General features: G+C 39.8%; 1 protein-coding gene and 2 pseudogenes across 10 annotated transcripts in view; 2 read left to right on the forward strand and 1 right to left on the reverse strand.

The window, feature by feature from the left end:
* Positions 1 to 14,722, forward strand: part of Unc13b (unc-13 homolog B) — a 211,220-nt gene that overhangs the window by 65,063 nt on the left and 131,435 nt on the right. The gene's annotated exons all lie outside the window — the stretch shown is intronic.
* Positions 10,086 to 10,206, reverse strand: LOC116097325 (annotated as a pseudogene).
* On the forward strand, positions 13,124 to 14,402 carry LOC116097184 (annotated as a pseudogene). Its single transcript, XR_004121246.1, has one exon. The product of XR_004121246.1 is annotated as a protein TFG pseudogene (transcript).

Genomic DNA, 14,722 nt, shown 5'->3' on the forward strand with positions numbered 1-14,722 from the left:
TCCAGCCCTACAAAGGATAATAGATGGAAAACATCAACATAAGGAGCAAAGCTACATCCTAGAAGAAGCAAGAAATAATCTTTCAACAAATCCACACAAGCCTAATTCCACCTCTTACAACAAAAACAACAGGAAGTGACAATTATTTTTAATATCTTAATATGAAAATTAATATTACCAACATATCCTATTCGATTGAAATCCAATAATATGAGGAATTAGAAATTTGTAGATTGTCATCCCATGGTCTCTCTAATTTGGTAATTGGAGAAATAGGTCCAATTTTGTACAATCTATATACACTTTCAGCTTGTTTGCTTATGACAGTGTCTTGCTGGGTAGAACATAATGGTCTTGAGATCTTGCTTCTCCTATCTCAGCTTCTGTATTAATAGTATTGTTTATTTCATGTTTTTACACTATATTATGGTTTTCAGAATAGCTTATATATTTCAAAAGTATTTATATACCCAAAAGAAACATAGATGATTAACTAGGGAGGTTGCTTGTAAGAGAATAACAAAGAGTAAGACTGAATGCTTTGCTTGATGTTTGTAACTCTTGTATGTAGTTTGAAGAAGAGGACTTTATAAGTTACTCTTTCTCTGAGGTGAATGCTTTTCCAAATTATCACAGCTAATGAACCAAATTCACCTAATGTCTGTGCCACCCTCCAAACAGAACCATTGTTCATTGAAACAGTTGGTGAATGACTTTATGGATAGACCATTCTTAATACCTACACCATTTCTTAAATGAATGTAACCTGTTCTCTGTGGGCTGAGAATAAAGTCACTCACTCAAGTCAAATAGCTTTGACCATAGCAGGAAGTCTGTATCCAAAAATCGTGCCTACAATTCATTTCTTGGTGCAGCAGAACTATCAACTCCCAGCTTAGCTACGATGGAGGTAAAATCCTTTGGTGATGTAAGGGTCATTGAAGTACAGCCTGATTACAGTTAAATCCAATATCTAAAAATTGTTCTTATTTTGGGCTTGTGCCACAGTAAGAGCCAAGATTTTAAGCTCTACTAAATACAAAACAAACAAACAAAAAGACTTTATATATTTATGTTCATTTAAGAAAATACTAGTAGTGATGTATTATTTTGAAATTTACAGTTAATATGTTTGGAGTTATTTAAAATTTATATTGAGGAAAATGTATTTTCACTATTGCTGTAGATGAGCGTCTACACAAGACTGTTAAATTGATTGTTGTATTACATCAAACAACTTTTATAATACTTATTTTTATTGTTATAATATTTTATAAATTTTAAGGAATATGGCAAAAAGATTGTAGATATTGAAGGGGGGTCTCTGGAAGGAGTTGGGGTACAAAAGGGAAATAAGAATGTGATTTAATTCTATTTACTTAAAATATGTTTTTAAATGTTAACAAATTCAGATAAATTGAAATCATTTAACTTTTCTCATCATAATACAATAAAAGTTAAAAAAAGAAAATAATGATAGAAGCCAAATTAAAAAAAAATCCACACAAACCTAATTCCACCTCTTACAACAAAAACAACAGGAAATGACAATTCCTTTTTCTTAATATCTTAATATGAAAATTAATATTACCAACATATCCTAATTGATTAAAATCCAAAAACATGAGGAATTAGAAATTGTGGATTGCCATCTAATGGTCTCTCTAATTTGGTAATTGGAGAAATAGGTGCAATATTATATAAATCTATATATACTTTTAGCTTGTTTGTTCGTGACAGTGTCTTGCTGTGTACAACATAATGGTCTTGAGATCTTGCTTCTCCTATCTTAGCCACTCTATTAGTAGTATTGTTTATTTCATGTTTTTACAGTATACTATGGTTTTCAGAACAGCTTACATATTTTAAAAGTATTTATTTACTCAAAAATAATGTGGATAATTAAATTGGGAGGTGGCTTATAAGAGAACAAAATGTGAGACTGAATGCTTTGCTTGATGTTTGTAACTCTTGTATCAAGTTACCACAGTTAGAACCAAGATTTTAAGCTCTACTAAATACAAAACAAACAAACAAAAACACTTTATATATTTATGTTCATTTAAGAAAATATTAGTAGTGATGTATTATTTTGAAATATACAGTTAATACATTTGGAGTTATTTAAAATTTATATTGAGAAAAATGTTTTCATTTTCAGTATTGCCATAGACAAGCATCTACATAAGACTGTTAAATTGATTGTTGTATTACATCAAACAACTTTTATAATACTCATTTTTATTGTTATAATATTTTATAAATTTTAAAGAATATGACAAAAAAGACATTGTAGGTATTGAAAGAGGGATCTTTGGGAGGAGTTGGGGTACATAAGGAAAACAAGAATGTTATTTTATTCTATTTACTTAAAATATGTTTTTAAATGTTAACAAATTCAGATAAATTGAAATCATGTAACTTTTCTCCTCATTGCAATAAAACTTAAAAAGAAAAAAAAAAATAAAAGTTAACACAGAAAAAAAAAGAAAAAAATTATTCTGAGTCGCCGCTATAGTTTCACACTACTTTCTTTTCTGGGCTCTTTATGAGATTGAGTTTTATATCTTTATATCAGAGATTCGATATACTGTTTAAAGATACATTTCTCATATGTAGCATAAGTTTTGAGTTGGTAGCATGCTGTTACTTGTATACTTTAATTAGCCTTTTCATACTAGAGTCCCTTTTGTTTCTCAAATGGGAGATACTGAAATGGTACAGTTTGATCTGTGTGTTTCATACAAATCTGCTCAGTAACAAACTAAAATTGAGAGCTGTAGCCACAGGGCCAACCACTAGATGTTTATGTAGCATAGTTTCTCTTACAAATATGTCTACACTCTTCATAGTATTCAACCTTGACTCTGATAGAGATATTTCTATGTATGTCTTGTCCAAACATGCAATAGCACACCATGGTGCCATACTTAAGTGTGAGAAAGTTTAACAGCAGTCTGCTATATTCAGTTTTTATACATATCTGCTTTTCCCACCCACTATCAATGATAGTATTGCCAGCTATATTTTATTTTGTTTTTTTTTCGAGACAGGGTTTCTCTGTGTAACCCTGGCTGTCCTGGAACTCACTCTATAGACCAGGTTGGCCTTGAACTCAGAAATCTGCCTGCCTCTGCCTCCCAAGTGCTGGGATTAAAGGCATGCGCCACCACCGCCCGGTGCCAGCTATATATTTTAGAAATGAATTGGCAGTGAACCAGCATCTGGAAGATTTGATGAGATGAGACCTCATATATCCTGGTACAGTGTCCCTAATTTGTAGCGAGTATTCAGGGAAAATAGATGTGCAAGGGAAGAATATGTAGCTGTTAAGTAATTTCTTTTGAGATACAGGGATATTTAATTAAAAAATTTTAAAGTAGGATCCTAAAAGTATTGATATGATTCTAGTTATTTAGGGAAAATGTGTACACATCAACAGATGAAGACTTCAGTGTGGTTAAACATAGCTCTCAGTGGTAGATTATAGTATTATTTCATTTTTAAATATTTAAAGTATTGTACAGTGCTGACTTTTTTCAAAGAATTTGTTTTTCTGGCTGGGCATGTAACACAGAACAGCTTGCCTAGTATGTCCAAGGACCTGGGTTCCATCCCCACACTGCAGATAAAACCCAACGGAAGACTTTTAAAAGACCTGGCAATATGAAGGCAGATTCCTGTAAACTCACTCCTTTAGTTTGGAGTTGGGATTTAGTTAGACCAGAGTTGATTGTTAAGCTTAAAGTTTTGTCAACAATACCAGTGATTATAAGTTCTGAGGTGCTCCAATGTAGGTGTTCCTTTATTGATAATACTCCTAAGGGTTTCCCTAACTAATTTTCTTTGGATGTAACTGTTTTGGAAGTCTATGTAGTTGTCTTGGCAATATGATCCCAACTATAGTTTGAACATTGAAATTCTTCTTTACATTTAAAAAAAAATTTGTTAAATGTATATAGGTGTATGCTTGCCATGGCGTACATGTGGTCAGATGACAAGTTTTAGGAGTTTCTTCTAATGTGTATCCAGGGACTGAATTTACGTCTCCAACCTTGGTGGCAGCCACCTTTACCTGTGGTCTTAGTTGCTTTTCTATTGGTGAGATAAAGCACTATGACCAAGACAACTCATAAAAGAAAGAGTTTAATTGGGCTTATATGGTTGTAAAGAGTTAGTGTTTGTGATGGTGGGGCATGGACATGGAGATGGACAGTTGGAGTAGCAGCTGAGAGCTCATATCTTCATCCCCTAGAAGGAGGCAGAGAGCACACTGCAAATGGCCAGAGCATTTGAAACTTCAAGCCTGTCCCAAGTGCCACACCCCTCCCAACAAGGCCACACTTCCTAATCCTGCCCAAACAGTCCTACCAACTGGGGACCAAATATTCAAACATGTGAGCCTATGGGAGCCTTTCTTAGTCAAGCCACCAAACCCCTTAAGCGATCTTGCCAGACTCAGGATGAACTTCTATTTGAGTTTATTGTTTGTATTTCGTAGAGATATTTCTGGTTACATACAAAGTATTCATTTCATTGTTTAAAAAATATTATGGTAAGGTTATGATGTATTTATATATGCATATATGTATATTTATATATCTAAAATATCTCAAGATTAAATCCTTTTTTAAATAAGAAAAGAAGATATAATTTCACATATTAGTTTAAAGTGTTTCTTGAAGTATGAACCTGTTCAGAACAGAGAGTGTGAATTACATTATGAGTAACAGCAACCAGACATTCAGAAGCACTTTCAGTCATGCACTGTGATTTTTGCCAAGTTGTAACACTAATTACTGTCTTAGTTAGGGCTTTACTGCTGTGAACAGATACAATGTGTGGCTGCCTGCAGCCACACACGAATGAGTCTCCTGGAATGGGAGTTAAAGCCTGTGAAAAATTAAGGGAATAGGAATGCAGGAAGGGTTAAAAAATGAGACCCAGGCATGGTGTGCTTTTAGTCCTCCATCAATATTGAACTCTCTTTGTTACCTGCAGGTAGGTAGAGAAAAACCCCTCCCCCAGTCCGTCAGCAACTCATGGCCCAATCAGCATCTTCATCTTCAGTCTCTGGAGGCCAGACTCCAGGCTTATCAGGCACTTGGAGAGAGGCGTGGTTATTTGCAGGAGCTTAGAGAAAGGTGTGGCTACTTGTGGCAAGGCAAGGCCTGAAAGAACCAGCTCCTTGCTGGAGGAAGGTCACAACAATGACCATGGCAACTCTTATAAAGGACAATATTTAATTGGGGCTGGCTTATAGGCTCAGAGGTTCAGTCCATTTTCATCAAGGCAGGAACATGGCGGCATCCAGACAGGCATGGTGCAGGAGGAGCTGAGAGTTATACATCTTCATCTGAAGGCTGCTAGCAGAATACTGGCATCTAGGCAGCTAGGACTTAAAGCCCTCGCCCACAGTGACACTCCTACTCCAACAAGGGCACACCTTCTAATAGTGCCACTCCCTGGGCCAAGCATATAAAAAGCACCACAATTACCTCGTATAAGGATTTACTTCACTATTGTATCCAAAAGAGACATGTTCATGTAAAATACTTTAAAGTTCTTTATTTTATTTATTTCAGGGTGATCCAGCCTGCTGGGATTTATTTGTTCTTAGGAAGCTGGAGTTAGTTAATGCTTTCCACTGCTGTTCAATCTAATGTTGTGCATCTCTAGTCTGCACCACATTCAAATGTTCGTCTTAAAATCCCTCTGTTACTTTTGGTTTCTGTGTAAAGCTGTTCACTGCTGTGTATAGCCTGTCTAATTTCTAATGTTTCCCCTAGGAAGAGGAAGAGAAAGAACCCATTCTGTGTATGTAATCAGATGTGCATTCCCATGTGAATGGACAGGATACTGTCAGCTCTAATAGATAATGGTTTAATTAAAACACAAATTTCAGCACTTGGGAGGCAGAGGCAGGCAGATTTCTGAGTTCGAGGCCAGCCTGGTCTACAGAGTGAGTTCCAGGACAGCCAGGGCTATACAGAGAAACCCTGTCTCCAAAAAACAAAAAACAAAACAAAAAAGCCCCCACAAATTTCAGTTATTTATTGGCAATGCCAATCTTAGTCTGTTTCTCTGCTTAACATGAGCAAGATTAGCTTTGAGCTTATGAAATATGCTGGGTACCTCTCAAAGAGGGTTTTGCTTTCCCAGTGGAATTGCAGATTCTAGTATAACAGATAAGTTTGTTTATCTCTTTTTGGTTCAGAACGCTTTTCTATTCTGGACCCACCCTATCGCAGAAGGAGTGGACCCAATGTGTAAGTTCTGATTAAGTTTTGATCATACAGATATGTGATTTTTGTTTGTTTGTTTGTTTTTTTGAGACCGGGTTTCTCTCTGTAGCCCTGGCTGTCCTGGAACTCACTCTGTAGACCAGGCTGGCCTCGAACTCAGAAATCCACCTGCCTCTGCTTCCCAAGTGCTGGGATTAAAGGCGTGTGCCACCACTGCCCGGCCAGATATGTGATTATTATGTCAGCATTTTATGCTACAGCACACCAAATTGAGAGGACTTGGCACTTCCTGATCATCAGGCCTAACACCTTCCAAGTTTCCAGATGGAAAGGAAGCTGGGCTCACACCGGAACGTGTGGTTTTGTTGCAGGTGATTTGCCTTCCACATCACTCCTGGAGACCTTGTTTTCTCACTCTCAGATGGTGCTGGATTCTCTCAAAAGCAAATAGGAGGGGAATCCATGATCGTAACATTGTCTATTGTCTAGAGCTCCCAATAACTTCTGAAGCAGAACTCAAAAGTCTGTTCTCCATAACCTTTATAGTGCCATGCCATTGTTCCCCAGTGGTTCTTTTCAAGGCGTTGGTATGGCCTGCTAGGATTTTTCTCCCGTCCCAATGTTCTTCCTGCCCACCTCTCTTCCTTCCTCCTTCCCATATCTACTTCCCTCTTTTTCTTTTTTCCCTGACAGGATTTCTGATAGATTTCATTAACAATGTCCTAGATTAAGGTTTGGGAGGTAAATGCCAAAGATTTTTCTGCCATCTTGGATTTAATTACAAATGTATATATTTGCAGTTGGGCCCCCTTTGGCAGTCAGTTTAGTCTTTACCAGCTGGCTACCTCATAAAAGAAATGTCCTGTTCCATAATTTCCCTAAATATTTTTGGTCATGCTTTGGTTTTGGTTTTCTTGTGTGTGTGTGTGTGTGTGTGTGTGTGTGTGTGTGTGTGTGTATGAACCAGAGGGCATGTGTGGTGATGAGTGGACAACTTGTGGGAATTGATTTTTTTCTTTCACTTTGTGGGTTCTGGGGATTATACTTGGGTTGTTGGGCTTCGTGGCAGCAAACATTTTTACCCGCTAAAACATTTCTCTTGCCCTTGTTTACTCATTTTGCAATTTAACTTTTTGTGTGTAGTCTGTGCATGTGTATGGACATGCAGACCCCTGTGTGTGCCTTTGTGGAAGCTAGAGGTTGACATCATATGTTTTTCTCAGACCCTCTCCATCTTACTTTCAATAACAGAGTCTCTCACTGAACTTGGAGCCCAGCAATTGGCTAGGTTAACTGGCCAGCTAACTCCTAGGGGTCCTCCTGTCTCCACTTCCCAGCACTAGGATTGCAGGTCTGTAGACTGCCACACCTGGCTTTTTACATGGATGCTGGGGATCTGAGCTTTTGCACTCTGGTTTTAGCAGATATCATAGGTTAGAGGGTTCTGTTCAATGCCTTTGAGGTTAAAATTATGTTCTTTGTGCCCACCACTTCTTAACCCAGGCATCCCAACCATTGTCTTCTTCTTCATCACTTATTTCTAAGACATTACTGACGTAGGATCAAAACTTCTGTCTGTTTGAACAAGGCTCCATGTTCTTTCCAGTGTACCACCCAATAGTGGTAGAAATTGTATAAGATATTGTACTGGCTAGTTTTGTGTGTCAACTTGATACAGGCTGGAGTTATCACAGAAGGGAGCTTCAGTTGGGGAAGTGCCCCCATGAGATCCAGCTGTGGGGCATTTTCTCAATTAGTGATCAAGGGGGTAGGGCTCCTTGTGGGTGGTGCCATCCCTGGGCTGGAAGTCTTGGGTTCTATAAGAGAGCAGGCTGAGCAAGCCAGGGGAAGCAAGCCAGTAAGGAACATCCCTCCATGGCCTCTGCGTCAGCTCCTGCTTCCTGACGTGCCTGAGTTCCAGTCCTGACTTCCTCTGGTGATCAACAGCCATGTGGAAGTGTAAGCTCAATAAACCCTTTCCTTCCCAACTTGCTTTTTGGTCATGATGTTTGTGCAGGAATAGAAACCCTGACTAAGACAGATATCTATCATTTGTACAAAACATGCTTTTCTTAGCTAGAACTCAGAAAAGTTGGTAGACTTATTAGCAGTAGTCTCAACAGCTGCTGCTCATTTCTCTATTTCAAAAACAATCTATTAAAAAGCATGTATATTTTGTAAAAGTACAATTTTTTTTTAATACTACAAGGACTGTAGTAAGAGGTCTGTCTCCCTTCCGTATTTTTACTCCTCAGCCCCCTGTGCCTCCTTGCTTCAGGCAATCATCACTGCAGTCATTCAGGACTTTTTACACTTATCTATGTCTATGTACATGCATTGTTTCCCCCATCTTTTGAATTGGGTTTAGAATACTATTTACAGTAGTGGAATGTCCACAGCCATCTTATACTTGGTACTGGACTGACTACTACTTGATTAGTGTCATAGTTAGCTTCAGCTGTCAGCTTGACACAGACCTACAGTTACCTGGGAAGAGGGTCCCTCCATTGAAGAATTGCTTCTATCATATTGTCCCATGAGTATGTTGTCTATGGGGCATTTTCTTGATTGTTAATTGACATTGGAGGGACTAGTCCATTGCCAGTAGTATCATGCCTAGACCTGGGCTACATAAGAGCAGTAGCCATTCACTGCCCTCCTCTGGGTCTAACAGCATACTCATGACTATCAGGCAAATCTTATTGGAATGTATAAACAGATCACTAGCTTAAATAAACCCAAAAGTTAAAGGGTGATCAAGCACCATCTGAAACCTATTCAGGGACTTCCCTGCTTTGCTATGATCCACCCTTTCCTCTAGGTTCTTTTGTCATGATAGTTTGTAACAGTAAAGAAATCCAAAACAATTAGTGTCCCCTAATTCTTAGCTTATTTTAAAGAACTTATTGAAGCCCTAGAAAATAGATTGTTTATTTCTATTTGCTTTTCACAATTGAGACCTGTTTCTGGACTTCTGACCCTGAATACAGTGGAATGCTTCCCGTGTTTTCCTAAAGTGACTCTGACATATTACAAATTGAGAATTTTTGGCAGTTTATGTCCCTAGAATGTGCCATTTTCTTCACTAGTTTTGAATGCTTGGTGGTCACTTTGCTTGGAGTTATTTCCCCACCCCTCAAATGTACTAATCCCTGCCTTTTTTTTTTTTAACTCTTACTGGCTCTCTGAATTCCACATCATGAACCCCAGTCCCACCCATCTCTCTTTACCCCTCCCTCCACCCTTGCAATACCCTCCAACCCCCACAGAGAAAAAAAATCACGTTGTGGAAGCTGTAGTGTGCCATGGTGCCTCCCAGTGAGTTCATAGCACACTCCTTGGTCCATACCTCTCCACCTGAGAATGCCTATTGGTCACTCATTGGTCTAGTACAAGGTCTCTAGCTTCTGCCCCTCCATCGATACTGAAACTCACAGGACTCCTTCCAAATACCCTGATGCTGTCCTGTGTCATGGAGATCTCACAGTCCTGGGTCTGCAGGACCAGACCCTTCATGCACTCTAGTAGTTCATCAATGGGGTAGATGCTGAGGTGGGCCTACTTGAAGCCCTGGATCTGGGCCTGAGAGGTATCCAAGGGCCAGCCAGCCTAACCTTCTGCCTTCCTGAGGCCAGTTCACCAATGCCACCCTGCCAGGGCCAGCTCTACCTTGTTGTCCAGGTGAGGTACAGGGTCTGTCTTCCCGAGTGTTGCAGTGGGCAGAGATATGGCCAGGTCCCCCATTCTCATGACCCTGGAGCCAGCTTCTTTGCCTGTCATAGATGGTGAGGGATGAGGGAGGGGAGAAGTCGCCAAATGGTGGTCGTCTCAGGCTCACTTTTTCTCAGGGTATATTTCATTCAGATGTTCATTGGTCAGAGCATAAACATAACCTCTCCTCTCTGCCACCTATTGAAGCATATGTGACAGCAGCCACACCTATAACGCTTCTAGGGGCAGGTGCCCTGCTTTTTAAAAATTTAATAGTTGTACACATTTAGTCTGTTTCTCTCTCTCTCTCTCTCTCTCTCTCTTTCTCTCTCTCTCTCTCTCTCTCTGTGTGTGTGTGTGTGTGTGTGTGTGTGTGTGTGTGCGCGCGCGCATGTGTGCGTGTTTGTATTTCAGGAGACAGCTTGCTGGAGACCATTCTCCTCAATACATATTGAATTTCTGTCATTAGACTAGGTGGCCAGTGGCTTATTACTATCTCATTAGCTCAAGTTGTGGTTTTTGAAGATAAATTTTTAAAATATAACATGTTTACTATAAAATCTCTTAATTATCCAGAAATATATAATAGAGAGGGAAGAATTATCTGTAAATATCCACTCTCTACTCTCAGATGGCAACTCTATGGTTTGGTATGTATTCTCCCAACTTGTTAATGTTTCACTCTTTTTTTTCCCCTTGTCTTTCTGCTGGGAATATAACAGTGCTTTGCACATATCATATAAGCATTCTATCACTGTTCTAAAGAAAAGAGTTCAAGTAAGATGCAGGTTATCCCAATTACAACATGGATATAGTTTCATGCAGTTTTAAATTTTCATTTATTTAGGTTTCATGTGTGCTAAATTGCACATTTGGAGACCAGAGGACAGCTTGTGGGAGTCATTCTCTCCTTCTAATATTTGGGTCTTGGCCAGGTCTGCAGGTTTAACAAGTGCCTTTACCAACTGAGCCATCTCTTTAGCCATCATGAAGTTTTTGTACTTGCAGAAGAAAAGCAAGTTATAAATCATTTCAAATATATTGGTGGAAACAGGAGGTGGGTGGGTCGTAGTAAAACAGGGAAGTCTCTGTATTGGTTTCAGATAATGACATTTTAGCTTTGAGTTTGTAGAAGCCAGTGCTCTGTTAATGCATTCCATAAAGGATTAGCCTGAGAGTCCTAAGTATGTTAGAGGTAGGCAGTGAATGGCTACTCGGGGACCTGGCCTAGTTTTATTCCATTGCTATGATAAAACATTAACTGAAAGCCACTTGGGGAGGGAAAAAGTTTGTCTTACCTTATACTTGTAGGTCACAGTCCATCATTGAAGGAAGTAAGGACAGGAACTCAGTGCTGAACCAGTAAAGGAATTCTGCTTGCTGACTCACTGACTTGTGCCCTGCCAGCTTTCTTATATATGCCATGTGATGGTTTGTATATGCTTGGTCCAGGGAATGGCCCTGTTGGAGTAGGTGGGTCACTGTGGGTGTGGGCTTTAAGACCCTTATCCTAGCTGTCTGTAAGTCAGTCTTCCACTAGCAGCTTTCAGATCTTCATATAGAACTCTCAGTTCCTCCTGCACCATGCCTGCCTGGATGCTAATGGACTGAACCTCTGAACCAGCCCCAAGTAAATGTTGTCTTTTATAAGACTTGCTATGGTCATGGTGTCTTGTACACAGCAGTAAAACCCTAACTAAGACCTGCCAGAACTTCCTGCCTAGGAGTGTTACCACCCACAGTAGGCTGGTTCCTCCTATATCACAGACATGACATGCCTCAGGCCAATTTTGAAGGCAATTCTTCCATTGAGGTTCTCACTTCCCAGGTGACTCTAGGTTGTGTCCAGTTGACTGTAAGAATTAACCAGGACAGGCCCACACCCAGGATAAACTGGCTGTGGATCTGTCACTTTGTAGTACACAACATGATGTTGGGATCACTTACAGAATCTTTACTACAGGTCCCCATCCTGAACTTCTACTAACATCAACATTGTAAAGTAAATGTTCACTAAAAAACAAAATCCCTTATTTATAAAAAAACATTCTCTTGTACTTATTTCCTGAGTGATAGGAAATTTGCTCCTGTGTAAAGATAAGGGAAGTCCTTTATTCCCTAGTCTTACTGTCTGATATTTTAGGAGCTTTAGGTGATACTTGGTGATTTGCTTCTAAAGGACCTCACCCCATCTGGGTTTTAGGAAAAGACTAGATGGCCTTTCTGGGGAGACAATGGAGTGGGAGGGAGCACAGTTTGAGTACTTGTTGAAAGGTGGTTTAAAGAGGAGACCTAGAGTTAAGAACATTGGCTGCTCTTCCAGAGGACCCAGGTTTGATTTCTAGCACCCACACAGCAGCTCATAGTCACCTATAACTCTAGTCCTAAAGGATCCAGTACCGCCTTCTGGCTTCTGTTGGTACCAGGCATACACTTACATGGAGGAAAGACACTCACATACATAAAGCTAAATTTAAAATGTTGGCTTAGGTTAGAAATGTTTTTGCTCCAGAAATTGTGGATTCCTAAGATGCTTTCATAATTAGGGCTGGTAAACTCCTATTTGGGCAACCAAGCCATGAGGCTAACAGTCCATAGAGCTTAGTAAGGTAACTTATAAGCATTGGACTTCTTATGCTTTATCTTAGTAGAAATGATGACTTTTTCACATATGCTTGACAACATAACACCTGTCACATTTCCCCTTGCTTCTCTTGGGAAGCCTTGAGTTCACAGACCAGCATTACAAAGAAGAAACCCAAAACCCTTGAGTTCTAAAGGTCTTTTCTCAAATCTTTTGGTTTTCTTCTCCTTGAGGGCTTCTAGTGAATACATAAAGAGCCTGTTTGTAGGAGGCAAGAAGGAATTAATGAGAGGATGCTGATGGAATCAAAAGACAAGTGCGCTAATAGATGCCCAAGTCAAAAGAGGTCACAGACACAGCTGCTTGACTACTGCTGTTTATGATATCCTCAGCAGCACATGCTAGTACCTGAGGGCAGAGAGGACAGTCCTCAGGGCCTAGGGAGCAAACTGTAAGAATGTCATCAAATTTGATCTAAACAGTGTGTGACTGGCCAGGTCCGCGCAGCCTGCAGCTCAGCAAGGCTCATAGACAGCTGCGAAGCAGATGGTGTTGGAAGCCTCCCTGAGACAATGAGAAGCCCATGGTGGCCTCGCAGTGGCTGGGTCAGCTGAGGCATTGGCCTCAGCAAGCAGGTTTTTTTCCCCTAGAGTTGTATATAGAGTGCATCCTGGAGTCCACAGTGAACGGACAGTTGGACCTAAGTGAGAAGCTGATTATCAAACTCAACTTGGGGAAGATATCCATTGAATTCCAATTCATAATGAAGACATTACTTATAATGCTTTAGTGCTAATGATGCAGCAGGTATTCAGAGGAAAACTTCTGAGTAATGGTGAAGCTACAATAAAGTATAAGGATGAAGATGGAGATCCCATAACAATTTTTAATAGTTCTGACCTTTCCTTTGCAATTCAGTGTAGTAGAATACTGAAACTGACATTATTTGTTAATAGCCAGTCAAGACCCCTTGAATCAAGTCAGGTGAAATATCTTCATTGAGAACTGGTAGAACTTCGAAATAAAGTGAATAGCTTGCTTATTGGACAGCTTAGAGCCACCTGGAGAACCAGGACCTTCTACCAGTATTCCTGAAATCGATACTGCGGATGTTAGGGAAGAAAAGCCTGCTGCTTCTGATTCTTCTGGGAACCAGTCTACTCAGGTTATGGCAGCAAGTATGTCAGCTTTTGATCCTCTGAAAAACCAAGATGGAATCAACAAAAACATCATGTCAGCATGTGGATTAACGGATGACCAGGTTTCAGGACCACCCAGTGCTCCTACAGAAGAGCGTTCCGGAGCTCCTGATAGCATTGCTTCTTCCTCTCCAGCAGCACACCCAGCAAGCAGTTCAGCCACAGCAGCCTCCCTACATGGGAGCTCAGACACAAGCAGGTCAGCTAGAAGGCCACATGTACCTGCATGTGCACAGCGGCCTCAGGCCCCTCCTCAGCAGTGCGGTATTCAGTATTAAGCTAGTTACAGCCAGCAGACTGGACCCCAACAACCTCACCAGTTCCAGGGATATGGCCAATAACCAACTTCACAGGCACCACCTCTTGCCTTTTCTGGCCAGCCACAACTGCCTACTCAATCACCACAGCAGTACCAGGCTAGCACTTACCCTCCACAAACTTATACCACCCAAATATCTCAACCTGCTAACTACACTGTTCCCCCTGGCTCTCAGCCTGGAATGGCTCTAAGCCAACCTGGTGCTTACCAACCAAGACTAGGTTTTACGCCATCTCCTCCAAGTATCATGACCCCTCCTTCCAGTGAAACTAAACCTTATGCTCCTAACTGTCCTCCTTTTGGTCAGGGCTATACCCACCTAGACCTGGTTATTGAAAAGAAGCTTCAGCCACACTAATAATGATTGCTAATTGCCTCCCAAAAGACTATACAATGTTATTTTGTTTCAATTAGTATTGTATTGAAGTTTAAAAATTTAAAAAGTGGAACATTTTTTTATGATATCATTGTTGCTGTTAATTGAAAATATAATTTACAGGAATACAAACACAAAAAGACCAAAATGAATATTGTTTCCTGCTTAAAATTGTAGCCCCTTCCTAATTATTTTGGAACACTATTTATTTATTTTTTTTAACTTTTATTGCATTATGATAAGAAAAGTTACATGATTTCAATTTATCTGAATTCGTTAACATTTAAA

This window comes from Mastomys coucha, unplaced genomic scaffold (genome assembly GCF_008632895.1).
Source record: "Mastomys coucha isolate ucsf_1 unplaced genomic scaffold, UCSF_Mcou_1 pScaffold18, whole genome shotgun sequence".
Taxonomy (NCBI): domain Eukaryota; kingdom Metazoa; phylum Chordata; class Mammalia; order Rodentia; family Muridae; genus Mastomys; species Mastomys coucha.